We start from the raw sequence: 27,743 nt of genomic DNA, 5'->3' as shown, positions 1-27,743 counted from the left end.
CTTCAGCTCAGGTCATGATCCTGGAGTCCCGGGATCGAGTCCCGCATCGGGCTCCCTGCTCAGCGGGGAGTCTGCTTCTCCCCTGACCCTCCCCCCTCTCATGCTCTCTCTCTCTATCTCATTCTCTCTCTCAAATAAATAAATAAAATCTTTAAAAAAAAAATTAGCAAACTTTTACTAATGGTTTGTGGGTCATAGACAAGGGTCACAACACTCATAGCAAACAGCTTAGCTCACATTTTATTCATTCCTGTCTTAAGTCACCCTCCCTAGGAAAAATACACTACATTTTCCTCCACTCTTGTATTTATGATACTTCTGACACCAGATGTGTGGTTTTTCTCCCACACCAACCAATTCTCTGACACCAGCTAGGTGGCCTCCAACTCAACTCAGTTCTGACACTCTACCTGCAGTTAGCATCAGATCCACACATTAAGGTTCCCACAAGACTGCCCTCACTTCAGATGCCAATCTTAAGTGCCAGGCTGTTCCCAACACTTCTGACCAACCAGTTATAAATCAGGGTTCCTGTGACCCCCTCCTCAGGTTCAAAAATTCACGAGGATGGCTCACAAAACCCAGGGAAACGCTTACTGATAATTACTGGTTTATTATATAATAAGGGATATTATAAAGGATACAGAGGAACAACCAGATGAAGAGGTACATGACACGAGATCCAGAAGAGTTCCAAGCATGGGAGCTTCTGTCCTTCTGGAGTTGAGGTAGGTCACCCTCCCAGCACATAGATGTGTTCACCAACCCAGACGCTCTCTGAATGCCATAGTACACATAATGGATTATTTGAGGGGTTGGCTAAGCTGCTATGACAACAACAACAAAAAATTAAATATACACTGGCTTTAATAAGACAGAAATGTATTTCTCTGTCACCCAACAATCTGGAGGTGAGAGGTAGGTCTGCTTTCCTCATATCATGTAGCTTCCACACAGGCTCCAGTTATTGCCATTGCCCAGCCAAGGAAAAGGATGAGAGTTAGAATCAAGTATCACTGAGAAAATAATCCACAAGTAGCACACATCACCTCTGCCCACATCCCACTATTCCGAGTTGAGTCACAGGTCCAGAGCTAGCTGTAGCCTGTAGCTGAGAAACTAGGTGTCCAGCAAAACCTCCAGAACATGCTTTTACTGAAAGGAAGAAGAGGAAGTGGATACTGGGGAGAGCTAATGGTCTCAGAAGACCAATTAATAAGTAGAGAGCTATAACTGAAACCCTGGTCTGTTTGGATCCAGATCCTTCTTTTTTAATCACTTCAAAGTGCCTCTTTAAACACTTGAGAAACTTTCTTTCCTTGGCGTCTGTGGTTTACCTCTGACTATTCCTTCTGAGGCTGTAGGGTCCCTTTAGTTTTGAGGGGGCATCCCAGTCCCTCGCCCTCAATTCTATCCCACCTCCACCCTTCCCCGTGACTATCACTAGCTCCTCAGGTACTAAATTATCTTGTGGTTTTCCTATACCCTGCTCACACCTTTGTAAATAGTCCTTCTAACAAACTATCAGCAAAGTCCTCGCTTTGAGTGCACCATCTGTTTCTTGCCAGAACCTTGACTTATTCTCCTCATTCATGGTCCACCCCGCAGGGCAATTTCAGACCAGGCTTTCAGGCTCATCAGAGTGACATATCTACAAAACTCAGAAACGTCCCCTGCTAACATTGACCTGCTTCCTCAATAGAAGCTCCAAAGGGGCTGTGACCCTCTCTTTGATTATTTATTGTTAGAGCCCATAGTAGGCTCATAGTAGGCTCTACCACATAGTAGGCTCATTAAATATTAGGTACGAATAAACACTGAGTCCTACATATAGTAGTTTCATAACAAATGTGTGTCCGACGATTAACTGAATGGCCCCAATCTTACTTAAAAAGCTTTAAACAGTTCCTTATGAAGCCACAGAGATTTTTTTTTTTTTTAGAGAAAATGCTGTACAGTACATACTTTATTTAGCTATGATGTTCCTATAATCTCAAATCCTCTTGCACCTTTATAGGTTTTAATACTTCCTGTCATTGCAACATGTTCGCCAGATTTTTCAGTCCCGCTTTGTAATGCTTTGAAGTAGAGTACGATTGAAAATCTGCAGTTTGAACTTGAACAAAGTTTGTAGTAAACAGATTGCAGACAATTTCCTTTAAATGTGCTCTTGGAAGCTAGGAATACATTAAGCACATCAGAACAAGAAATTTACCAAGAAAAAGACATGAGATTCAAATTTTCAATCTGAAGCAAATACTACCATATTTCATTACTGCTAAGATACTATTGATCTTTAGATATCCCATGGTGTACCACTAAAAGAGAGAAAATGGTACCAGTTAAATTCTGACACAAGGTTTTCTTACCACTTAGAATTATTTTTCACATATGGAAAAAGGTCTTTTAGACTTATTTTGTCATAGATTTTCATTATATATCACAATGCTCTTTCTGTGCATTTCAACAATTACAATAACTTTTTGTTTCAATGCCAAATCATACTGAGATTATTTTGAAGACATTGTAAATGGCAATTAAATGCATATAACTCAGTTAAAGTGACAGCAATATGAATAGCTATGACCAGATTCCTGCAACCACATCACAACTGCATCTCGGATACCATCAGTTGTAAGATGCATCTTGATTTCAGATATGTTAAAATGGGAGGGCATGGGTAGTAAGTGTTGGAATCAGTGAAATATGAGTCTTAGCCCAGAAGCAAGATTCAAGGGCTAAGTCCCATATTTCATTGAATCATTTATAAATCTGTGTTAGGGATGGACGGAGAGGGGCTGTGGGGAGGGGGGTGAGGAACAAGGATTGGGTCAGGGAGACAACGATTAGAAAATGCAAATATTCTCGAGTTTCAAATTCATCTTTAGCAAGTCAGTTTACAAAGTTTTTTTTTTTTTTCAAAAATCACTCACTAAATATTACACATTAAATATTTGCTAGTTAATGATTGCTTAAGTTGAGGTTGAAAACTGAAGTGTAATCCAATGAATTAATCAATAGAGAAACAAGTCTAGATCACAGAGAATGCTCCAACATACCCAGTAGGAAATACTTCATATATTCAAATGCCAGCCTTGGTGTTTACAGGATTAACCCTCAAAATGATGAAAAAGATCTATATTTGAGTCCTTATGAAGTCTTTCATATTACTTTATTTTGAACTACAAAGTTTTGTAATTCTCTGCCTCTCTCTCTCTCTCTGACCTTAGCTCTTCTAAGTCTTCTAAAACTGAGAAGACTCAGTTTTCTTAAGTAATCAATGACCCAATAAAGACACAGGAAATTATTTTGGCAGGCCACACAATCTTTTTTTCCTAGGCAGATCACTTGAAACGTAAAGGGAAAAACTTTTACAATCTCTTATCAAGTGCAGACCAATAGTTCAAGAAAACTTTATCCTCTCAACAGAGAGAAAGCCAAATTCTAATTTTGCACCAGCTTACTTTTGATATTAAAATTCATGTAACTTAATTAAATTCACTCTAATGTTAGCTAGCTTAACCACACATCAAATTTCTTTCCACAGATCCTTTTCCACAAACCTACAACTTTCTTTTTTACATTCAGATTTTGTCCTATGTGTTTCCTCTTTTCCCATCTGAAATAACCAATATTACTTTAGGACAACATTACTTTGTTTTCCCTCAACAGAAATGCATTTCTTTTTCTCATACCTTCTTTTAACAAAAACACATATCCTACTTTCCTTGAATACAGAGGTATTTCTTTTATTATTCCTAGAAGTTTCAATTACATATATTAGAATTTTTAACCTTTAGAAAGCTTTAAGGTCCAGTGAAAACTGAGAAGTAATCAACTGTAAACTGTCTTTTACATTAGCATTCTGTAGCTTGGCAAATTTATAAATATACATTTTATAATATCTAGATACATATGATTTCTCATAGCAAATTTTTCATTTTTTAATGTGTGGCACAAAACATGTTGTACTAATATACCCAAATATCTTTAGTTTCTTTGTATAAAGAAGCCAAAAGTGGATGAACCTATGTTTGGTAATTAATGTTTCAGTATTTTATCTTATTTAGAAATGATCTATATATTTAATGACTATCCATCATTTAATTTAACTTAGCAAAACTTTAAGGTTTCAGGTTACCAAAAAGATTTGAAGAAACTATTTTAAAAATTCACTTAGGAACTTTTATCCCAGGGCACCTGGGTGGCTCAGTTGGTTAAGCAACTGCCTTCGGCTCAGGTCATGATCCTGGAGTCCCAGGATCAAGTCCCGCATCAGGCTCCCTGCTCAGCAGGGAGTCTGCTTCTCCCTCTGACCCTCCCCCCTCTCATGCTCTCTCTATCTCATTCTCTTTCTCAAATAAATAAATAAAATCTTTAAAAAAAAAAAAAGAACTTTTATCCCATTTACATCTATTCAATTCACTCATTCTCAACAGTTATGTTTAGATTATTTATAAAAATTTTTATAAAATCTTATAAAATTACTTATAAAAATTCATAGCAAGTTACTTTCCTCACTAACAAGTTTTATAACAGAGATAACATGAATTTGTTTGATTAGTAAACCCAGGTGGAATAAAAGTTGTATGTCTACATTATTTTTAATGTTAATGATTCTAAAGACATGTCTATTTCAATTAGGCCAACAAACTTAAACTAGCTTATTTACTAAAGATTATCTCAGATCACAGAACCTGAAAAGCATTTGGGTTAGTTTTTATTCTATTTCTAGGCATTTTATGAATCCTTAACACATATAAGAGCTTAATTTTCTTTAGGCCAATTAAATAGAGCTCTTTTACAAATTAATTTTGGTAATACTACCTAGAAGTAGAAAATACCACACATCTGTAATAGATGATAAATAGTTAGATAGATGATAGATAGATAGATAGATAGATAGATAGATAGATAGATAGATAATAGATAGATGGATATATAGATACACATAAACATACAGACAGATGCAAACAGGGACCTTACAGCTTTCATTCTAAAATTACTGCTATGAAATGGGTATGATAATGTAAAAACTCACTAGCTTATAAAAGAACAGTTGAAATACATGAAGTTTATCTGCTCATATGGATAAAGCTTTTTATTAATATTTGTGGAGAAGATACTTGAGATTTTCATTTGCCCGAGTTCCAAACAAAATTGTTTTCCCCTTTTGTTTTTCTTCTGACAAGAATTCCCTCCCTGAAGTTTGTAGACCAGATAGAACACTTACACCTCAAAGGTACAAGGAAAGATGCAAGTTCCTCCAAGAAGGACTTCTGTTCCCTAAGGCCAGAATTTTTACAATACCTACAAATACATATTTGAGACGAATAGATGAGGTTAATTGTTAGAAAGGATAGGTGGACTTTGGATTGTTTTGAGAGCTGCATTTTGGGTCTTACAAAGATTTGTAAGGTAAGGATCGTTGCTTCTAATTCTTCAAAGACTTGGGTGGTAGCCTAAATAATCAAAGGACTGACACACCCATCCACCCATGTTGGAAGGTTTTTCTTTCCCTCTGGGTACATTTAGATTAAGGGAAAACGCCTAAAAAAAATTCCTATCAGGCTCTGAATATCAGCTTCCAATTTGGTCAAATTTCTAATCAGAGTCATTAAATCCTTTCAAATATCTTGCCAGGTTTCATCTGCGACAATCAGTAACTATTTCTGGCAGTATTAAACAACCCTATGGACCCAAGAGGAGTCCTCAAAGAGGGTGCAAATGATATTTGATTTTCCTCTCTTTACCTGATACTACAGAGATCTGAGAGAGCTGAGTCTGATAAGAATTCTCATCCTTTGCCAACTTCTGCAGGTTTTTCCAGGAGCCTGTCTGCAGGCTCCAAGTGGGATCTAAAGTAGAGAGTGTAGCTCCAGTATCTACCAGAATTTGGCAAAGTTTTTCATTAATTTTAATTTAATTTCCCTTTGGCTGTGAAAGGGCATTACTGGTAGCAATTTACCACAGAAACTCTGGGAGCCCAATCAAGTCAGGGAAGGGCCCTGTGGGAACCCTCTTTCAAGGGTAGATATGAGGGTGTCTGTCAGGCCATTAACTTAGCAGACTTGTGGTAACGTCACATAGTCTCTTCAGAGTGGAAAGACAATTTAGACAGAGGATTACTAAAATGAGTATTCATGAAAAGGAGGATAGAAGGGAGCAGTAGAAGTTACATTAGTCTTATAGCCTTTTGTTTTAGCCACCTCTTGTGTCTTTAATTTTTCATTATCTTTTATAACAAATCTTTCAATGAAGGTATTTTTTTTTTAAGATTTTATTTATTCATTTGAGACACAGAGATACAGAGAGAGAGAGAGCATGAGCAGGGGGGGAGGCAGAGGGAGAAGGAGAAGCAGGCTCCCCACTGAGCCAGGAGCCCGATGTGGGGCTTGATCCCAGGACCCTGGAATCACGACCTGAGCCAAAGGCAGATGCTTAACCATCTGAGCCACCCAGGTGCCCCTCAATGAAGGTATTTTAGAATTTTGAAGACTTTTGGAGGCTTCTCTATGACAACTGAAATAGGTATCCCATTCTGTTTCAAGTACTCTGCTCAAATGATCATGTCTAATTGGAACATTCCTCATAATGGCCATTGTAATTCTAGGTTGTTTTTAGTGAGATTTTACCATTTTTTGTAGATATCTATAGCTTCTGGGACTCTAGTTCTTAGACAAAAAAATAAGCAAGTGTGCCAAAAGACAGCATGCTCAACTTTTTGGAGTATAAGGATCCCATTTATTATTATTATTTTAGCTAGGTCTTTAGGTTTCTCAGAGCCAAACTAATACCTAAAAGGGATATGCCTCTGGGTTGGAAGTTGTATGATGTTTTACAGTGTACCTTGTAGCATGGAAATTTTCCTGAGGTTGGCAGGTAAACTAGTGTCGATCTAATCCATTCCGTGATCAACTTATCCTAACATAAGAGTCTTAAAATTAGATGGCAAGCTATATTATACAGTTTTTAAATGCTTGATCTATGCCCACCAATTTTGCAGCATTTCTCCCCCTTTTGGAGGGCTTCTGAGATTCCCATTGACAATAGCCTTACCTATACAAAACAGAACAAACAAGCAGGTGCACATTAACACACCAGCAGTACCAGAGAGATGCTACTGAAGGCTGGCCCTCAAGGCCCCATGTGCACCACCGGTGATTCCCGCCATGGAACTGGGGGAAGGATTGAACCAACAGAACGGGGATGGCAGACTGTTCCCAATCAAATGGAGAACTGGCTAGAAAGCCAATTACATCAGAAGCTTGAGGTAAAGAGAGCAAAGTTCAGAACCAAGAGGAACTTAGCCATGGCCCTCAGATATGGTGAGAAAGACAGAGAACTCAAAGAGTTCAGAGGTACAACATCTGTGTTTCTTGTTGTTCCTGACGAGTCAGAAGTTCACTTCAGATCCCGGTGTTGCCACCAAATCTGTTAAAAAACGAAATTCAGCTCAATAAATTAAGATCTACTTGGTTTTATTCAATGATAATGAATGGGGCAGCAAACAGAAAGGAGCTCTGAGGAGCTGCACAAAATGGAAAGCTTTCATAGGCAGGAAGTGGGGGAAGGAGCAGGGAATGAGGAAAAAGCTGATTATTTCAGGCAAGATCACTTATGGGGGATAGGAGGGTTCTATTGGGCAGATTACCTCATTAGTACTGACCAGGTAATTCCAGATTGACTAGTTGAAGTTTACAGTCCTGGGAAAAGCTGAAACTGCATTTAGATTAGATATGAAGTCTTGGTTTGTTGACATGGAACTTAGCACAAGTGACTCCTTTTTGGGCCTGTTGTCTCTTTTTTAACACTTTAAATGTCACATTTGAAATATGTAATTAAATTAATAATTAAATATTATGAGTGGACATTGGACTATTTCTTCTATATTCCTAGACCTTTGTATATTCAAGTTGACGAAAACAAGCTTCTCATTGTAAAAATGGAAACATTACATTCAATGTTGCCTTATAGTTGAACACATGATTTTTGTGCTGAATTAGCTGGATAATTTTCCATATTCTTTGTTTCACCTGGTCTGGTTAAATGCCTCTCCCCCTTGAAAAATTATAGTAAAGACTGTAAAGTTAATGGGCATGAAGTGATTAAATAGGAAAACTCTTCAGTGACTTCAGTTAAAGCTGCATTGATTTATCCTAGGGTCCAATTTATCATAGCCCAGAACCTGCCAAATGAGAAATGGTTTCAAGTCCAACTAAAGCCAGAAGTTTCTTTTCCCACCAAAATAAGCAAGTACATAGCTTTCTCCCTAAGCCCCATTGTGGAAGAGAAACTCATTCAGCAACTATTGATCAAATGCCCTCTGTAGGCGAGATGCTGGTCTAGATGCTGAAGATACAAGAATGAACAGGAGAGACCTACCTCTGCCCTCCTGGAACCTTAGTATGGGAAACACATGCCAGACACACCAGCCACACAATAAATTATTTAATTACACTACAGGTTGAACTAGGAGAGCATTTTGTAAGGTAATTCAGAGCTCATGAGAACATGAACAACCAGGAAACAGTACCAGGAGGTGGGAGACAACATCTGCCTAGAACTTAGAGCTCTAGCATTATTTCTGAAAGTAAAAAGAGACAGAGAAAAGCCTTTCCAGGCCTAGACAACAGGCACTTAGCCACACACAGTGACGCATGCCTAACTGCCTTTACTCGGTTAATAAGGACAGTGTTATTTGAGCTCTAAACCGAGCATTTTTGCAGTAGGAGATGTTCAATTAGTAGTAGAAAAAGAAAAGGCCCCTGATAGATTGAAGCAACCATTCCAGTGCAAACTGGAATGCAGGATAAGAGTGGCATGGGATATTCTGAAAAGGTCAGCAGACAAAACACAGAACCTGGGTAACAAAAGAGGAGAATAGGCACACAGCAGAAACCCTTCTCTTAGGCACACAGCTAAAGGTTTCACCAAGTCCCCAGCAGCGAAGGATTATAAATTAATAGCAGAACCACACTGTAAGGTATTTGTAGTTGTTCTATATAAAATGGTGCTTACATTTAGTGCAGAGTAAGTTAGATGGAGGTCTCCTTCCACGTGTGGGTTTGGCGTTCTTAATTAATGCTTTATTAACTATAAAATTCCAAACTAATGAACCCTCCAGGGACTGTTACAGGCATATTCAGGGAAAAAGCCTGACAATGATGGCCCAGATTCTGGTGCCTTGAAGGAGTGGACTAGGTAAGCATCGTCCCTTACCCTACATAATGCTCCCTTAATAAGCTGAGTGAGCAGCATGTTACAATTACTTAGAAATACTTTTTCAACTAGTACTCTAGAAGAAAAAGGAGATGGATTAAATCAAAGGTTTTCAGTGCTACCAACTGCTCGGGAGAAATCTTTCACTTTCTAGATCAGAAAAAAAAAGATACTGTAGACTTAAAATTATTTTGGTCTTCTCTTTGTACTCCCTCTGTTTCTGATTAACATAATATTTCTCACATACCCCAGTGGCCTTTAGAATACATACAAATTTCCCTGACATTACTCAGCTCTCCAATCCTCTATTCTCCTGCAAATTTACTATATAAGTTTTTTTTTCTTTCTCATTACATTCCTAATTTGCAACATAAAAGGAACAACTACCCCCCACACACACACAACCCTGGCCCTGTGGTTGCACCGGAAGGGGTAGAGGCTAGATGACCTTGTGTAACTTTTCCATCACTAATTCCTGATCTGATCCCAATGTGTCCCCCCTCATGATGCTGCCTGAAACAGTCTGCAGCTTGAGTGTTTTCACTGTCCTATCCAATGCCCTCAGCAATTCACATTCATAAAGAGCGAGATTAAATGTTTATAACCGTTGATCTGGACTCCCGAATTCCATTTCTGGCTCTACTAATGATTTCTTTTCAAGGACAGATTTTTACCTCAGTAAAGAGAGTGATGTCTCTCTTAATGGTAGCAACAATTATTAAGAAACCAGGCCAAATCTCTCCACACAAAATAAATTATCTGGTGAGTGTAGTAAATTCAGGGCAAAGGACAGCAAGAGAATCACTCATTCACTAAGCACATATTTCTTGATTACGTACTTTATACCCTGTAGGAAATCGTTGGAGAAAGTCATCAACAAGAGGTTGCCCACAAGTTGACCAGCAAGCTGGACCCAGCCAATTAAAAGCTCCCACCCTCTCCCCTGTCCTTGCAGTGTGTGTTCTGCTTGCCTTCCCCTCTCCCAGAAGCTGATCCAAGGATATAGCCCTAAGATAGAAACATGGTGTTGAGCCTGTCTGGACTGGGCACATGATTGAACCCATTTAAGGCCTCCTGCATATGTGACTGAACCCCGTTAAGGCTTTATATAAACTATATACATAAACTTTTAAGATTCTGGAAGGCAGGTGTGGAAATCTACTTGTCTTGCGGCTGTCCGAGACAAGCCTCGTAAGCAAGCCCTTATTAAATCTGCCACCTACCAATCTGGAGTGGTCTGCCTCTTCCTTTAATCTCTCCTTGCCCTCCACATGTGGGGGCTGGTTTCAGATTATACTCAAGGAGGTTGTGAACTAAAAGAAAGACACACAAGTAGATAGTACTTATACTCAAGAAACTTAAGATCTAGTAGAGGAGACACAACAAAAACATTTTCAAAAGTATGAGTACTTAAAGGGCCAAAGAAGTTCAGAGGAGGGAGAGAATTAAAACTTTCTTGGAAGGGCACTTAGCTGGCTCAGGTGGTGAAGCATGTGACTCTTGAACTCAGGATTGTGAGTTTGAGACCCACATCGGGTGTAGAGATTACTTAAAAATAAAATCTTAAAAAAAAAAAAACTTTCTTATAGTTGCTTTTCTAATTCTTCATTGGTTACATACAGGCCTGTAGCAGAATATGTCACTCCAAAATAGGAGTTCAGGACACAATATCCCAAGATACGCCACTTTGGCATATTGATTATTTTGAGCTGCAAGCACATGAAAAACAGCGGAAGCAGGAGAGGCTTTCCCTGAATTCTCTTTATCTGCTTAAAGACACATCCTCCAAAAGGACCTCAGTTGTCAAAGATCCCCTGCCAGGCAGTTTTATTAACCTAGCAAGACTGATTCTTATCACAGGAGAGAAGAAAAGATGAAATTTGTCACAAACTATCATACCTCCCATGTATTCTTCTAAGGCCCCATTCATCTTTCCTAAAATTATTTACTCTCCCCTAAGAGAACTGCATCTCTTCTCCTCTTTCCTTATTAAGATTGTACTTAAGTTTGAATTCTAAGCCACCTTGGGAGGTTACTCATCATTCCCTGGGTGTCTCCCATGTATACATGAAGTATACATGTTAATAAACTTCTGTTTCTTTTTCCCCTGTTAATCTGTCTTTTATTACAGGGGTCTCTGCCAAGAGCTCAGAAGGGTAAAGGGAAAATTATTTTTCCTCCCCTAAGGCCCAAACGTGCCAAATTCAATCCAAACTAATTCAATAGTCATCAAAGTCATGAAATACAAAAAGTTTGCTGTGAAGGCTACAAGCATGATGATGAACAACAGTAGCCAACACGAACATTTAATGAACACTTGCTATGTGCCTAATACTATGCTAAGCACTTCACATACATTATCTGGTTTAATCCTCCCAACAACCCTAAGAAGTAGGTAAAGTTGCTATCCCATTTTAAAGGTGAAGTGAAAGGAGGTTCAGACAGGCTGAGTAATTTAATTAAGATAGATGGCAATGCAAGAATTTAAAAATACTCAACCCTGTCTCTCCAAATCTTTACCACTACATATACTGTCCATTCTTTTACCAGCAAGAAAGTTATGTTGAGAAGAAAAAAACTTCTTCTCTATCTTCTTATATTTGTGACTGGGTGCCTGAAAATTAAGCTGACAAGAGGCAAAATAAAGGGGGAAAAAAGTGAGATTTGTATTTATGTATGTACACAGGAATTCACATACACAAAAAAAGACTCAAGGAGGTGGTTAAAATGGGGATGGGAAAGACTAGAAGAGAGAGAATAAATGACTTCTTAGAAGGGGGGCAGAAAAGGCACTTGTGAAAACATAAAGGACTTTTTTGAAAGATAAATGAGACCCTAAGAGAATAGATGGTAAATATGATAACTTGAATACAATGCCAACTTCTGGAACTCTGTCTCCAAAAAGAGAAGAATAGAGTTGCTCTAGGAAATTAGGACAATTGAGTCATTTTAGGAGGTTCTGCTTTCAGCCAGATAGGGGATTTCAGGACCTCAGTCTTCAGCTTGGAATAATTCTTATGCCAAAATGGCATACTTTTGGACAGCATTTGGTGATTGCTGTAAATTATAATCTATTGGAACTCAAACAGAAATACCAATAGTACAAAAGAGGACATGTTAAACACCATAAAAGAATGATTAAAATGCAGTGACGTCTCAGAGAAGAGAGAGATCACTATACTGATTAGATCAAGAAAGACCAAACCAAAGCACAGGCAAGTGAAATGAATCTTTGGATTTCAAGCAGAGATAAGAATTGCATTCTAGTAGGCTGAAACAACATTTTTTCCAATAAGCATAATGGTAAGGATATGGAATCTATCAGGAGTACATTACATAATCTAATCTGGCTGAAAAGTATAGAATATTTAAAAAATTTACATGTAACCCTTTCAACTCCTCTATTTGAAAGTTTGATATAAAGGCTGATCAACAAACATATTATTATTGTTAAATCAAGAATGAGTTTTCACCAGGACTAGAACTGCTTTTACCTTCAGAAACAAAGGACAGCAAATGATTTCTTGTTAAATAGTACAAAATTCCACTCAATCATAATTGATTGATCCAATTGCACTGGACTATTTGGGAGTAAAAGTCCTTAACAAGTAGGTCGGTCCTGACATGTGGGATGTTGGCATCAATTGTGAGATACATCACAAGGAGTTAGTCTCTAGCACCTTTTCCCAAATATTTCTGTTTTACAAAAATAAATGAGACAAGGGGAAAATTCTGGAAGATGGTGGAGTAGGAAGCACGGGGACTCTCTCCCCATCTAGACAATGAATGCACTGCCAGAATCTGCCCGACATAACCATTTTGGAACTCTGGAGTCTGTTGAAAGCTTGCAAATTCCAGGGGAAGTTTGGATGGTAAATTGCAGTTAATTTCAGTCCATTTTATCTCTTAGCACAGTAGCAGCTATTCATCTCTCATCCCCAGCCACATGGCAGGGAGCTGGGCACCTATGCTCCTGGAGCAGCCTGTACACAGTTTGGGGGTGCCAAGGTAGATAAAAATGACCATATCCTCCAAATATCAAGGATCTGTGCTCCAATCACTGATTGCTGCTTCTAATCTCAGAGGTGCAGACAACGAGGCAGGCGGCCATCACTGTTGCACCTCTCTCCATTGTTGGAAGTACCCCTCCCTAGCTGAAGTGACTTCCAAAAAAAATGTAAAGAACCAGTGCCCTCCCCTCACTTCATATCTCTCCTTTTCCCCTTTTAGGATCCAGACATTTAAAGATTAGGGCAGTCCAACACAACTGCATCTTGGGGCATCTGGGTGGCTCAGTTGGTTGAGCATCAGACTCTTGATTTTGGCTCAGGTCATGATCTCCAGGTGGTGAGATCGAGCCCTGCATCAGGTTCCATGCTCAGCGGGGAGTCTGCTTGAGATTCCCTCTCTCCCACTCCTGCTGCCCCTCCCCCAACTCTCATGCTCTCTCTCTAAAATAAATAAATCTTTTTTTTTTTTCAAACTGCATATATGGGTAAAATTAGAAAGTAATCAAAAATACCAAGGGAGAGTCTCAGAAAAGACTGGAGAAGAGAGAAGCAGACTCCCGGAGGAGTAGGGAGCCTGATGCAAGGCTATATCCCTGGACCCTGGGATCATGACCTGAACCGAAGGCATTTGGTTAACCAACTGAGCCACCCAGACACCCTGAATGGAACAGAATAAAAAATTTAAGGAACAGAATAAAAAAATTGAAGGAAAGTTAATAGAACCTAAGAGACATGTGGGACATAATCAAATGGATCAACATATGCATTGTGGGAATCCCCAAAGGAGAAGAGAAAAAGAATGGGGCAGAGAATCTTGAAATCAATAAGAGAAGTGACTTATCACAGACAAGGGATCTTCAACAAATTATCAGCAGATTTCTCATCCGAAACTTTGGAGGCCAGAAGGTAGTTGGCCCATATATTCAAAGTGATAAAAGAAAAAAAACTTGTTAACTAAGAATATTATATCCAGCAAAACTGTCCTTCAAAAGTGAAGGAGAAATTAAGACATTCACAGAGAGGGGTGCCTAGGTGGCTCAGTCGTTAAGCGTCTGCCTTCGGCTCATGTCATGATCTCAGGGTCCTGGGATCGAGCCCCACATGGGGCTCCTCCTCCACTGTAAGCCTTCTTCTCCCTCTCCCACTCCCCCTGCTTGTGTTCCCTCTCTCACTGTCTCTCTCTCTCTGTCAAATAAATAAATAAATAAATATTTTTTAAAAAAAAAGACATTCACAGATAAACAAAAGCTGAGAGAGTTCATTACCACTAGACTTGCCCTTTAAGAAATGATCAAGGGAGTTTTGCAGGGTGAAATGAAATGACACCAGACACTAACTTGAAGCCCTATGAAGAGATAGAGATCTCAATAAAGGTAAATACATGGACAATAATAAAAACTATTGTCATTATAGCAATGGTTTGTAACTCCATGTTTTGTTTTGAACATGACTTAAAAGTCTAATATATGTTTTAAAGAATAATTATTTGTCTAGTTTTATTACTATTAAACTTTATTACTATTTAAGCTTCAGTTTGTAACTTCACATGCATTTTCTACATAATTTAAGGAACCAACACTTTTTTTTTAATTTTTTAATTTATTTTTATTTTTTATTTTATTTATTTGACAGAGAGAGACACAGCGAGAGAAGGAACACAAGCATGGGGAGTGGGAGAGGGAGAAGCAGGCCTCCCGCAGAGCAGGGAGCCCAGTGTGGGGCTCAATCCCAGGACCCTGGCTGGGATCATGACCCGAGCCGAAGGCAGATGCCCAACGACTGAGCCACCCAGGCGCCCCAGGAACTAACACTTTTAAAAGAATTAACAGTTTATATTTTGGGGCACACAATGAATAAAGATGTAATTTTGTGACATTACCAACCAAAAGGGTGGGGACGAAGCTGTAAAAGAGCAAAAATTTGGTATCTTTTTGAAGTTAAGCTGGCATAAATTCAAATTCAAGTATTATAAATTTAGAATTTTAAGCATAATCCCCATGGCAACCATAAAGAAAATAGCTATAGAATACACACAAAAGGAAATGAGAAAGGAATTTAAATATTTCACTACAAAACATCAAGTAAATAAAAGAAGACAGTAATGCAGAAAATGGGAGACAAAAAAAGCTGTAAGGCATACGGAAAACAATAGCAAATGACAGAGGTAAGTTCGTCTTTATTGGTAATTTATGTGTAAAAGGATTAAGCTCTCCAATCAAAAGACAGAGATTAGCAGAATGGATTAAAAACACATGATCTGACTACATGTCCTCTATAAGATATTCATTTTAAAAGACAAAAAGAGATTGAAAGTAAAAGGATGGAAAAAGATATTCCATGCAAATAGTAACCAGTAGAGAGCAGGAGTGGCTATGCAAATATCAGACAACTAGACTTTAAATCAAAAAAGCTTATGAAAAAAAGAAGGATATTATAATTTCAATACAGTTTCAATACTGCCAAAAGTTATAACAATTATAAATAGTTATGCACCTAATGAGAGACCACCAAAATATATGAAGCAAAACCTGACAGAATTGAAGGGAGAAATAGTTCTACAATAATAGTTGGAGACCTTAATACCTCACTCTCAATAATGAATAGAACAACCAGACGGAAGATATAAATAAGGAAATAGAGAACAGAACACAACAAACCAACTACATTTAACAGACATATACAGAACACTCTACCCAATTAATTCTTAATCAAGGAGGTGAAAGACTTGTGCAATGAAAACCACAAAACATTGCTGAAAGAAATTAAAGAAGACAAAAATAAATGGAAATATATCCCATATTCATGGATTGGAAGACTTCCCAGGTTTATTGAATAGAAGACTTACACTGTTAAGATGGCAATAACACCCAAAGTAATCTACAGATTCAATACAATTCCTATCAAAATCCCAAAGATTTTTTTTTTTTCAGAAAAAGAAAAAGCCATCTTAAAATTCATATGGAATCTCAAGAGACCCTAAAAAGCCAAAACAATCTTGAAAAGGAACAATGCTAGAAGACTCACACCTCCTAATTTCAAAACTTACAACAAAGCAACAGTAATCAAAACAGTATGGTACAGACATAAAGACATATAGACCATTGGAATAGAATAGAGAGCCCAAAAATAAACTTTCAAAAATATACAGTCAAATGACATTTTACAAGGGTGCCAAGACAATTCAATGGGGCAAAGGACATTCTTCTATAAATGGTACTGGGGAAACTGGATATCCACATGCAAAAGAAAGAAACTGTATTCTTACCTAACACCATATACAAAAATTAACTCAAAATGGATCAAAGACCTAAATGTAAGACCTAAAACTAAAAAATTCTGAAAAAAAACATGAGGCAAAATCTTCACAATATTGGATTTGGCACTGATTTGTTGGCTCTGACACTAAAAGCACAGACAAGAAAAGCAAAAATAGACAAATTGAACTTCACGAAAAGTGTTTTAAATTCGTGCATTAGATGGGGTGCCTGGTTGGCTCAGTCGCTGAGCCTCTGCCTTTGGCTCAGGTCATGGTCCCAAAGTCCTGGGATCGAGTCCCACATTGGGCTCCTTGCTCAGCGGGAAGCCTGCTTCTCCCTCCCCCACTCCCCCTGCTATGTTCCTTCTCTTGCTGTGTCTCTCTCCATCAAATAAATAAATAAAATCTTTAAAAAATAAATAAATTTGTGCATTAGAAGATAATATCAAGCAAAATGGGAGGAAATATTTGCAAATCATATATCTGATAAAGGGTTAACACCCAGACTATATAAAGAACTCCTACCACTCAACAACAAAAAACAAGCAATTCCAAAAATGGGCCAAGGACTTAGACATTTCCCCAGAGAAAATACACAAATGGCCAAAAAGCACATGAAAAGATGCTTAACATCATTAATCATTGGGGTAATGCAAATCAAAACCATGATGAGATACCACATCATATGCATTAGGTTGGCTACTATCAAAATAAATAAAATAGATGATAGATGATCGATACATGATAGAGATAGATAGATAGATAGATGATAGATAGATAGAAATAAGAAGTGTTGATGAGGATGTGGAGAAATTGTAATCCTCGTACACTGTTGGAAGGACTGTAAGATAGTACAGCTGCTCTGCAGTTCCTCAAAACATTAAAAATGGAACTGGGGCGCCTGGGTGGCTCAGTTGTTAAGCGTCTGCCTTCAGCTCAGGTCATGATCCCAGAGTCCTGGGATCGAGCCCCGCATCGGGCTCCCTGCTCCGCGGGAAGCCTGCCTCTCCCTCTCCCACTCCCCCTGCTTGTGTTCCTTTTCTCGCTGTGTCTCTCTCTGTCAAATAAATAAAATCTTAAAAATAAAAATAAAAATGGAACTATCTTGTGATGAGGCAATCCCTCTTCTGGGTATATATCCTCCAAAGAACTGAAAGCAGGGTCTCAATGTCAAAGAGATATTTGTACACCCATGTCCACTGCAACATTATTCACAATAGCTACAATCTAGGAAGCAATCCAAATGTCCATCATCAGATGAATGGACAAGCAAAATATGGTCTCTCCATACAACAGAATATTATCAGATTTAAGAGTAAAAGAAATTCTGGCACATGCTATGACACGGATGAAACTTCAGGTCATTATGCAAAGTGAAATAAGACCTTTACCAAAAGACAATTACTGTATGATTCCACTTACACGAAGTACTTAAGAATAATTAAGATCATAGAGACATGAAGTCAAAGGGTGGTGGCCAGTGGCTGGGAACAGGGAGGGGGGGAGTTAGTGTTTAACAGGTACAAAGTTTTATTTTTACAAGATGAAAGCAGTTACGGAGATGGATAGGGGAGATGGTTGTACAACAATAGGAATGTATTTAATACCACTGAATTATACACTTAAAAATGGTTAAGATAGATTTTATGTTATGTGTATTTTAGCACAATAAAAAATTAGAGGAAGAAAAAAAATGAGCTATTTTAAAAATCTGGGGGCAGAGGAATGAGAGAAGAGTCAACATTAGCCCAACTAAGTGTACTCTCACCTCCTCTATTTGTGCTCCAACAAGCTTTCTTTGGTGTCTGAGAAAAGCAGAGAATTGCAAGTATGGCAAAGAAGTACACATAGCAACAGCCTCTCCTCAGTAGCAGGAAGCCTATCGGCCGTGAAATGCTTGTGGACCTCTGATGCATGTGGCTTTCACCTCCATGCAAAATAAAGTCTTTCATTCCCAAACACAGAGTAGATACAAAGGAAGTTCTTTAAGCTACTATAAGAGAAAGGCACAGTACAATTTTAAAGGTATTGGTACTGGTGATCATCTCTAAGTGACTTTTTACAAACACATGCCTAGCATCCTCATCTCCCAGAAACATTTGGGGGAGCATCTTTTTGAGTGGTAGAAGGGTGCATGTGTGTGTCTGTGTCTAATTTCATCTCTACTGCATGGATTCACACTCCCTAAAACACTGGCATGAAAAGACCCCAAGGAATGTTCTAGACACCAGCAGCTGCTGCACGGTCTTGGGCTTTAATGCCTGACACGTGGAAATAATTCATGAAAACAACCAGGCAGGGGTGCCTGGGTGGCTCAGTCGTTAAGAGTCTGCCTTCGGCTCAGGTCATGATCCCAGAGTCCTGGGATCGAGCCCCACATCGGGCTCCCTGCTGCGTGGGAAGCCTGCTTCTCCCTCTCCCACTCCCCCTGCTTGTGTTCCCTCTCTCGCTGTGTCTCTCTCTGTCAAATAAATAAATAAAATCTTAAAAAAAAAAAAAAAAGAAAAAGAAAACAACCAGGCAGTCTCACACCATGTATCTCTTCAATAACCTCTCCCAGTCTTTGAGAGGTGGCTCAGAAAAAAAGTGATTTTTTTCACCTGCTCCTTGCTTATAAGGAGGGCTCCTTAGTTGCATAAATTAATTAATGAATTGCTCCAAGGACTCATCAAGATGTAGAAATGACAGTGGTTCAAAATGTGCCAGTTCGGGTTTTTTATTTTTTTGTTTTGGGTGGGGGGAGTTGGTAGCTGGCTCAGTCAAAGGGTAAGAGTAACCACTGTCATAAATCACACTGACTTTTCCCAGGTTGTTAAGGCAGGATGGAAATTTCAGCCAGTCAAAGCACCAGGCTGGCTCTCTGTTCCACACCTCATAAAATGAGTACAAGGTACCTTTGCAAGAAAGCAACTTGGACCATACAATGCCAGAGTCACTGGGGAAGAGAGAAAATGTGAAAAGCAAACTATAGGCTTAAAAAAAAAATGCAAATCCAGCTTATGTTTGGATTCATCTATTTTAAAATATGATCTCTCAGCCCACTAGCTACCCCACTTGGAAGGAAACTCTTAATTTATTTCTAGGGAGTGGCAGAATTCATTAGAATCACAGTCTCCTCATCCAGCCTTATGGTTTAAGAAATTGCCACTGGGAACTTGCCTAAAATAACTTTTTACAGTCTGTACTTCAATAAAGAGTCTTTTGCTGAAACTTGGATCAGATGTTCATTTATTACCCTCACCTTTTAATCAATTAAAAAATATATCATAAAAGCACATTCCTTATAAGAGGAAAAACATAGGAGTTATTCTCCTTGCTGTGCTCACAGCACAGTTTTTCTAGAATGAAAGGAAGCTGCACATGTGTACTGAGTGTTCAAAGTGTGCCTGCATCGTGGGGTAGCTACATGAAATATTATTTTATTATCAGAATCAGACAGAAACTCATGGGTAGGAGGTAATAACTTCCCTTTGCAAGTGTCAGCTCCAAATGGGGGTGAGCATGGGAGTGTTTAAGGGACTGGACTAGGAAAAGGGACCAGAGGGAAAGGGACTAAGGGAAAGGACTAGAAAATCATGCCTTTATTCAATTTTTAAAACCAAACATTTTCTAAGTAAAAGGAATCTCACTTTATCTGTCTTAAAATTGAGATGATCATGGGGCACCTGGGTGGCTCAGTCGTTGAGCGTCTGCCTTCGGCTCAGGTCATGATCCCAGGGTCCTGGGATCGAGCCCCGCATCCAGCCCCCTGCTCAGCGGGAAGCCTGCTTCTCCCTCTCCCACTCCCCCTGCTTGTGTTCCCTCTCTCTCTGGGCCTCTCTCTGTCAAATAAATAAATAAAATCTTTTTTTAAAAAAAATTGAGATGATCACAAAAGTACTTGTGGTGAGGGCTTATTCCAAAATGCCCCTTCTTGGGCAAAAAAAAATACTTATTTTTTTTTTAAAGATTTTATTTATTTATTTGACACAGAGAGAGAGAGTGAGAGCAGGAACACAAGCAGGGGGAGTGGGAGAGAGAGAAGCAGGCTTCCTGCTGAGCAGGGAGCCCGATGCAGGGCTCAATTCCAGGACTCTGGGATCACGACCTGAGCTGAAGGCAAATGCTTAACGACTGAGCCACCCAGGCGCCCTCCAAAATACTTATTTTAAAGTTCAAAGACTGGGAGCCCCTCACCACCTTTCCATTCTTCCTTTTTTTAAAGATTTTATTTATTTATTTATTTATTTATTTATTTATTTATTTATTTATTTGAGAGGGAGAGAGCCAACACGCAGGTGCGAGCATGAGGGGGAGGGGCAGAGGGAGAGTCAGGGGGAGGGGGCAGAGGGAAAGGGAGGGGAAGGGGTAGAGGGAGAAGCAGACCTCCCGCTGAGCAGGGAGACCAACAGAGGCTAGATCCTAGGATCCTGGGATCATGACTGAGCCCAAAGCAGATGCATAATGACTGAGTCACCCAGGAGCCCTTCCATTTTTCCTGACAAACTGCTATTGTGGACCCAGCCAGCTCCCCAATGCCGTCATTGAGACATATAATATCACAGTCTAGAGTGCACGTTCTTCTGCCTGCCCCCCACCCCCCACTCACATATACGCATACACTCATGAAGAAAGGAAACAGCTCTTAAAATCATGTGGTTGCATCCCCCCAGGGAAGAAAGAAACAGAAAACCTAGACTATAGAGAGAAAAAAGGTGTTATCACAAAGGGGTTTATTCTCCCTGATCAGACTTTTCTTCTCTAAAATCAATGAGTTGGCCGCTAAACAAATGAAAACAAAAACAAAATACACCAAAAACTCTTGACTGCAGTTTGAAACCCTTTTAAAAGAGATCCTTTTGAAGTCTTGGATCTCTGGTCCATCCGAGACAGCCACGTCCGATGTGTTAGACTTCGCATGACTTTGTCCCCCAGCTGGGGATCGTCCATCAGGGAACACATAATTTCGAGTGATACGTATGTGCTCGTGCTGCAACTGGACTTGGGGGCTGGATGCCAGGGCAGGGAAGGGTTCTACTCATAGGAAGTCTGTAGTCTGGTTTGGAAGGGATAAGGAAGGTGAAATAGTTAAACTCTGCCAGATAACATAGACTAAGGTGTGGAAGTGTGGGCGGGTTGGGTTCCTCACGAGGCAGACTCTGAGGTAGCAGTTAGGGTACAGGAGGATCTTAGGGAGTGCTCTCGGGGTCCACACCCGTGGGGGAAAGACAAGACTCGGGCCTAGGCCAGTAGAGAAGTTGGGCTGTGGGGCGGGCCCTCTGTGGGAAGCTCTGAAGCTACAATGTCCTTTCGGAATTGCCCATGCTGGACGTTTGGGCGGCCGCACACATTCCCGCCAGTCGCAGGGTGCAGGATGCCCCGGGTGGGGACCACGACCTAGAGCAAAGTGGCTCCTGGAGCAGAGGCAATTCCCAGGGTGCCCCGACAGCAGGGGGTCCCCTGTCTGGCCTGCAGCACTCCCGGCAGTGGGGAATAAGTTCTTCCATCTTGAAGGGGGGAATCTGGGCAGCACGGTGTCCACAGGAGGTTGGCTCCGGGTCACAATTTGCCCTGCCCCTGGGGGAGGTCCCTGCTCACAAGGGCAGACCCCAGCTTCCTCACCCACATCCATCTGACTGGATGATCTAAATCACCGGCCTCACGGTTAAACATTCCAGTTTTTTCCAGGACTTGAAACTTGGCTTACATGCAGGAAGGAGCGATTATTGAAGCTGAGGCAGGGGCCTCAAAACCTAAACATTTCTGCTGCTGAGACCCCTGGAGGGTCTGTCTGCCTGCCGGCTGGAAGCCAGGGTTTCAGCTCTCCCTTCCGTTCTGTTAGGTACCTCAGGGCCTTCCCCAAAACATCCGTGTTTGGGCCTGTATTCCAGAACTGGGTTTTGTTGGTTGCCAAAAAACAAACAAACAACCCACCCTGATTAATAAAGAGGGATTATAAGGAGGACTGAAAGAATCTATGACTGTGTATATGCCTAATGCCTAAACTCTCAGCCCCATGAAGGCAGGGGACAAGTCTGCCTTATTTGCTGTGAGATCCCACTTAGGCATGGTGATTGGCATGGCACAGCGCCTAATAAACACTCGTTCGGTCAATGAATGAATGATTGAATGAATGAAAGAAAATGGAGGACTTCCATGTAGTCTGGAATCATCAAAAGGTTTCATGAAAGAGATGGAACTTTCGTGCAGCATTACATGAAAGGAGTTCACTGAGCAGAGAAAGGGATCCTGCCAGGAAGGAAAGAGACCTGAATCAACAGGCTAAGGAGGCCAGCTGCTTGGAGCAGAGAGTATAGATTACAGGATTTGGGCCGATGTGCAGACCACTGATGCTCCCCCGGGGAGCAAGACAGGCTTCACGTGGTGGGCAGTAGGAGGACATGGAAGGTCCCGCGCAAAGATCACCGGACTCCTCATCATCTTCCTTCCTACCTACTGAAAACTCACTGACAGACAAGGTAATGCCAAAAGCTGTTCAAAATGTCCCCCCACCGGCACTGCCCGTGGAGGCACGTTGAGAAAAATCTAACCAGAACCAGACTGAAAAAAGCACTAAGACATGTTACCCCTCCCCCAGAGTCTACTTCCCATCTCAGAGACTGAGGGTCTGTGGCTACCACAAGCTCCCCGTAGGCATCCCTGTGTCTCTGCCAGAAAAGTCAGGGCAAGAAAGAAGAGCTCACTGGCGGTGGTGCTTTGCATCTTGGGAGGCATAACCCCACAGGTAAAATTCTGGAGACCGAGTCAGAGAAGGATCTGGGTGGCAGTCTATGGGGATTGCAATCTCTCCTGGCTGGTGTGGTCCACCCTGGGAATTACAGTTGTCCCCATGTTCCAGTGGTGCAAAGAATCAAAGCACAAGACGATGGGGGTTAGGAAGGCCTCATACCTGAGTACTTCAAGAGCCTCACTAGATGAATCTCTCTGGGGACACGAGTAGAGAGCTGACCGTTATCAGTCGGCCCCCCAGCCCTAGAGCTAAGGAGGGGAAGGACCTAGTGAGTAGAGCTGAGCACATTCAATAGCAATTAAAGGTCTGATAGCAATCTTGTTTGAAGGTCAGAAAAGGGAGGCGGGGACAAGACTTGAGGTCTATGAAATCACACGTAGACAAAGGAGAAAGGGGAGAAAATGCCCCGAAATCTCCCTGAAAATTCAAGCCCGCCACTGAAAATGACCCTACACAGGATCCAGAAAAGAACCTAGAAAATGGTTGGTACCCTTCATACAACAAAGGCAAGAAGATGCGGGGTGATGATTTGATAAAGTAATAAATACCAGCAAGAGAAAATAGGTTGAAATGAAGGCAAAGGTATTCGTTATATCAATACTCTTTGCCTGCCAAAAAAAAAAAAAGGTAAGAGCAAAAGCCAAAAAAGAGAAGGGGTTTATTGCGAGAGCGTGTGATTTGCAGAGCAGGGGAGTGTCGGGAAGGGCGGGCGCTGGGACGCTGTGGGAAGCAGGGAGGCAGTGTTCTCCCCAAATTCTTTGCCCCAGTCCCTCACCAACAATGGGCATGATCAGTACCCTTCGTTTCTGTCACAGTGATAGGAGAAAAGGTGCTGTCTCATTTCATATGCGTTTCTTCGATTATTAGAGAAGCAGAGCATGGTTTCATGTTCTCAGTATTTCCATTCAGCCTGTGAGCAGACCGGGAGAGATGGTGAAATCGAGTGGAGGCTGCTGTGTTACTCTACTTTTGTAAAAAAAATATGAAATAAAATAAAAACAAAGAAACAGGTTTATATTGAATACATATTTCAAACAAATTCTGAAGTTCATCAGGTTTCTATTAAAGAAGAGCAATATGTATGTATACAAAGGCCATTAGCAGTGATAGATCTGCCACCGAGGAAATAGGCACTTGATGGCTAGGTATGATAAAGACCTGTCATTTAGCTCTGAAACAAACCAGAAAAGAAGGGAAAAGAAAAGAGAAAATGGTAAACCTAAAAGAAAATTCATGTAATAGGTCATCTTTTCCAGATTGTCTTTGATTTGGGGGGGAGGGAGGGAGACACTCTGTTTTCTGCAGGGAAAAGAATATATATGTTCACTTAGCTCTAATTATAAGGTATTTTCCTCAAGTTTTACCCCCCAACAAAATCAAAAAAACGAATTAAGAATTACCTGCCCCTGTTTTCGGGGTTCGTTTTCCCAGAGGTCAAAACAAAAACAAAACAAATGCCTTTGCAGGGTTAGCTTCTCAAGGGCACGATGAAGAAAGAATAAAAGTGAGCTATGCTACACGGTATTCCTCTTCCTACAAGGATGCCATGATTCTACATGTATCTTCAAAGAAGATAGTCTTCCAATTAGGCACTGTGTTTAGGGTATTCTTTTCAGTATTTTTGCCCCAGTTGAGACTATGTCTTCCCTATAAAAACAACACACTACATGTTATTGACCCCAAGTATAACGGAGAGAGCGATTGTTTCCCAGTCAGGACCTCCCGGGGGTTAGAGAGCGGTTCCACTGGGCCCCCAGCACCTGGTGGGAAAGGGATAATTCCAACTGGACAAAAGGATTTATCCTGATGGAGTAAGTCAAAGGCCATTAGCATTTCCAAATACTCTGCCAAATGGTTCATTATAATCAGAAAGAAACGTTCTTTACTACTTAACAACGGATTGACCACCCCGCCTCCCACTGAGGGGTCTGTACATATGCAAACGAACACCCAACCAAACATCTATAAACCCTAACATCTGCTTTCATTTTTTTTTAAATGCAGCTTCATTTTCTAACTCTCCACTGCAGAGGTGTATAACAAAGCAAATGGCACCAGAGACTTGTTTCCACCTAGTTCCTCACAGACCACTGATTTGGTCCACAGGAGACACTCCAAAGCATACAAAACAAACCCGATCTACATCAAAAAAAGAATTAAAAAAAAACACCAAAAACAAGCTATTTCCTGACCAGAGATAACAGGAATCTCATTCCAGTTCCCGGATATCTTTTTTATTAAAAATATATATATTTTCGGGGCGCCTGGGTGGCTCAGTTGGTTAAGCGACTGCCTTCGGCTCAGGTCATGATCCTGGAGTTCCCGGATCGAGTCCCACATCGGGCTCCCTGCTCAGCAGGGAGTCTGCTTCTCCCTCTGACCCTCTTCCCTCTCATGCTCTCTGTCTCTCATTCTCTCTCTCGCAAATAAATAAAATCTTAAAAATATATTTTTTTTTCATGCCACCCATAGAACAATAAAGAAAGCCAAGTGGAATACTTCCATTTCTTCCTCTCAACCTGGGAAGTTATGTTCCTGCCTTTTCCATGTTAATGACTGGTCTCTGATTTAGGAGGCCCTAGATATATAAACTCATGAGGCCAAGTCTCTGAAAGCAAGACTCCACATCAAACACATCTAGAACTGCGACGTGCACTTTCCAATAGACTCTCAACGGTGGGAATACTTCAGGCATCTGTACAACATTTAAAGGCAAAATGCCCACAAAAGGGGAGAGGTAAGAATGAGCAAACCATGTTTCACATCTGAAAATCTTCCCGTTTTAAAAACTTGAAACGGTCAGAAATTCAATTGGCCAGAAAGATCTGAATTTATACTTACTTCAGGGCAACCCAAGGAACCCTGGCATTGTTCCCTGGGCTCCCCGCCCCCCACACCTTCTGCAGCTCCTCTGAAGTAAGAACCTCTCAGGGGTTCAGGGACCAGTCTTTCAAACCACCCTTCTCGGAAGAAGCAAAAGATGGTGCTCAGCTGCAAGATGATTTACCACCTCCGCAAAGCACCCCTCACTCACGCTGACCACATGTTAGGATGTGATTATCTGCTCAAATCTGTTTGCTTCTTGAGGGAAGGGATGGTGTCCTGGATTCCTTTTCCCCTCACGCATCCCCCAGCGCCCAGTGACACAGACTCTCTCCTTTACCAAGCTCCAGGCAGGATCCTCTCAGCTCTTTCTCAACTAGGCCTCAACCGTGGGCGTCAGGGACCATTCCACACTGGGCCTCCAGGGCCCCATTGTAGCAAGAATCTTGCTAAGTCATTTGAGAGAGAATCCCCCACCCTCAGTATCAGATCCCACATCTTATCCCCAACCCTCCCCACAGATGATGGCTGCTCACAATGGCCTGCCCTCAGCAATGATCCTGTTCAGTTTTATTTAACCATAATCCCTCTTTACTTCTGATGTTTCCTTGTTGTAATTTCCATCCACAGACCCCCACCCTGCTCCTTGGCTATAAATCCTCACTTTTCCTCCTTGTATTCAGAATCGAGGCCAGTTCTTTCCTGAGGTAACCCCCACACCCCGCCATTGCCATAGTTCCTGAATAAAATGTGTTTTTACAGCTGTAAACACAGTCTGGCCCCAGTTTCCTTTGATAATAGCACAGCACCTGGAAAGTAATCTGCACTCAAAAACTGTGTTAGTTGAATCATGGACCAGACAAGTGTAGAGATGGACAAATGAAGGCAGGAGTGAACCTTCAGCCCGGCCCGCCATCAGAGGGTAGGGTAAGCCACACAGATGAAATGACAGCCCTTGGGGGGGGTCTCCCCACCTCTGTGCACTAGCACAGAATAGTAATTTCTGTCTGCACAAATGGGGGGACCGGGGGGAGGGGGAAAAAATCTCTTCCTCTACTCACCTTAAGGTCCCTGGAAGGGGCCATGCATATTGAACTGACAAAAGACAGATTAACAACAGAAAAACCTACAACCTCATTTACCATAGTTTTATGTGACATGGGAGGCTTCATAAGGAAATGAAGACCTGAAGAAGCAGTTAAACCGAGCATTATTATACAAGGTTTGATGAAGAGTAGAAAGTCGAGAGAAAAAAAAATGATAGGACAAAAGAGTATGAGCTAAAAGTAGTAAACTGGGGAAACTTAGCAAAGCGGGTTTACTCGGATTCCTCTGGGCCTCCCTCCATCCACTGAGATAAGGATGCTCCTTTCCAGAAATTAGAGGAACGATTCCATTTACAATAACACTAACAACCATAAGATACCTGGGAATAAACCTGACCAAAGAGCTAAAGGATCTATACTCTAGTAACTACAGAACACTCATGAAAGAAATTGAAGACGACACAAAAAGACGGAAAAACATTCCATGCTAATGGATCGGAAGAATAAACATTGTTAAAATGTCTGTGCTACCCAGAGCAGTCTATACCATCCATGCCATCCCGATCAAAGTTCCAATGACATTTTTCAAAATGCTGGAACAAACAATCCTAAAATTTGTATGGAATTAGAAAAGACCCCGAATCGCCAAGGAAATG

The sequence above is a fragment of the Mirounga angustirostris genome, unplaced genomic scaffold, assembly GCF_029215605.1.
Source record: "Mirounga angustirostris isolate CCGP_5_RB_7025 unplaced genomic scaffold, mMirAng1.0.hap1 SCAF_5, whole genome shotgun sequence".
Taxonomy (NCBI): domain Eukaryota; kingdom Metazoa; phylum Chordata; class Mammalia; order Carnivora; family Phocidae; genus Mirounga; species Mirounga angustirostris.
This window is presented reverse-complemented; position numbering follows the sequence as displayed.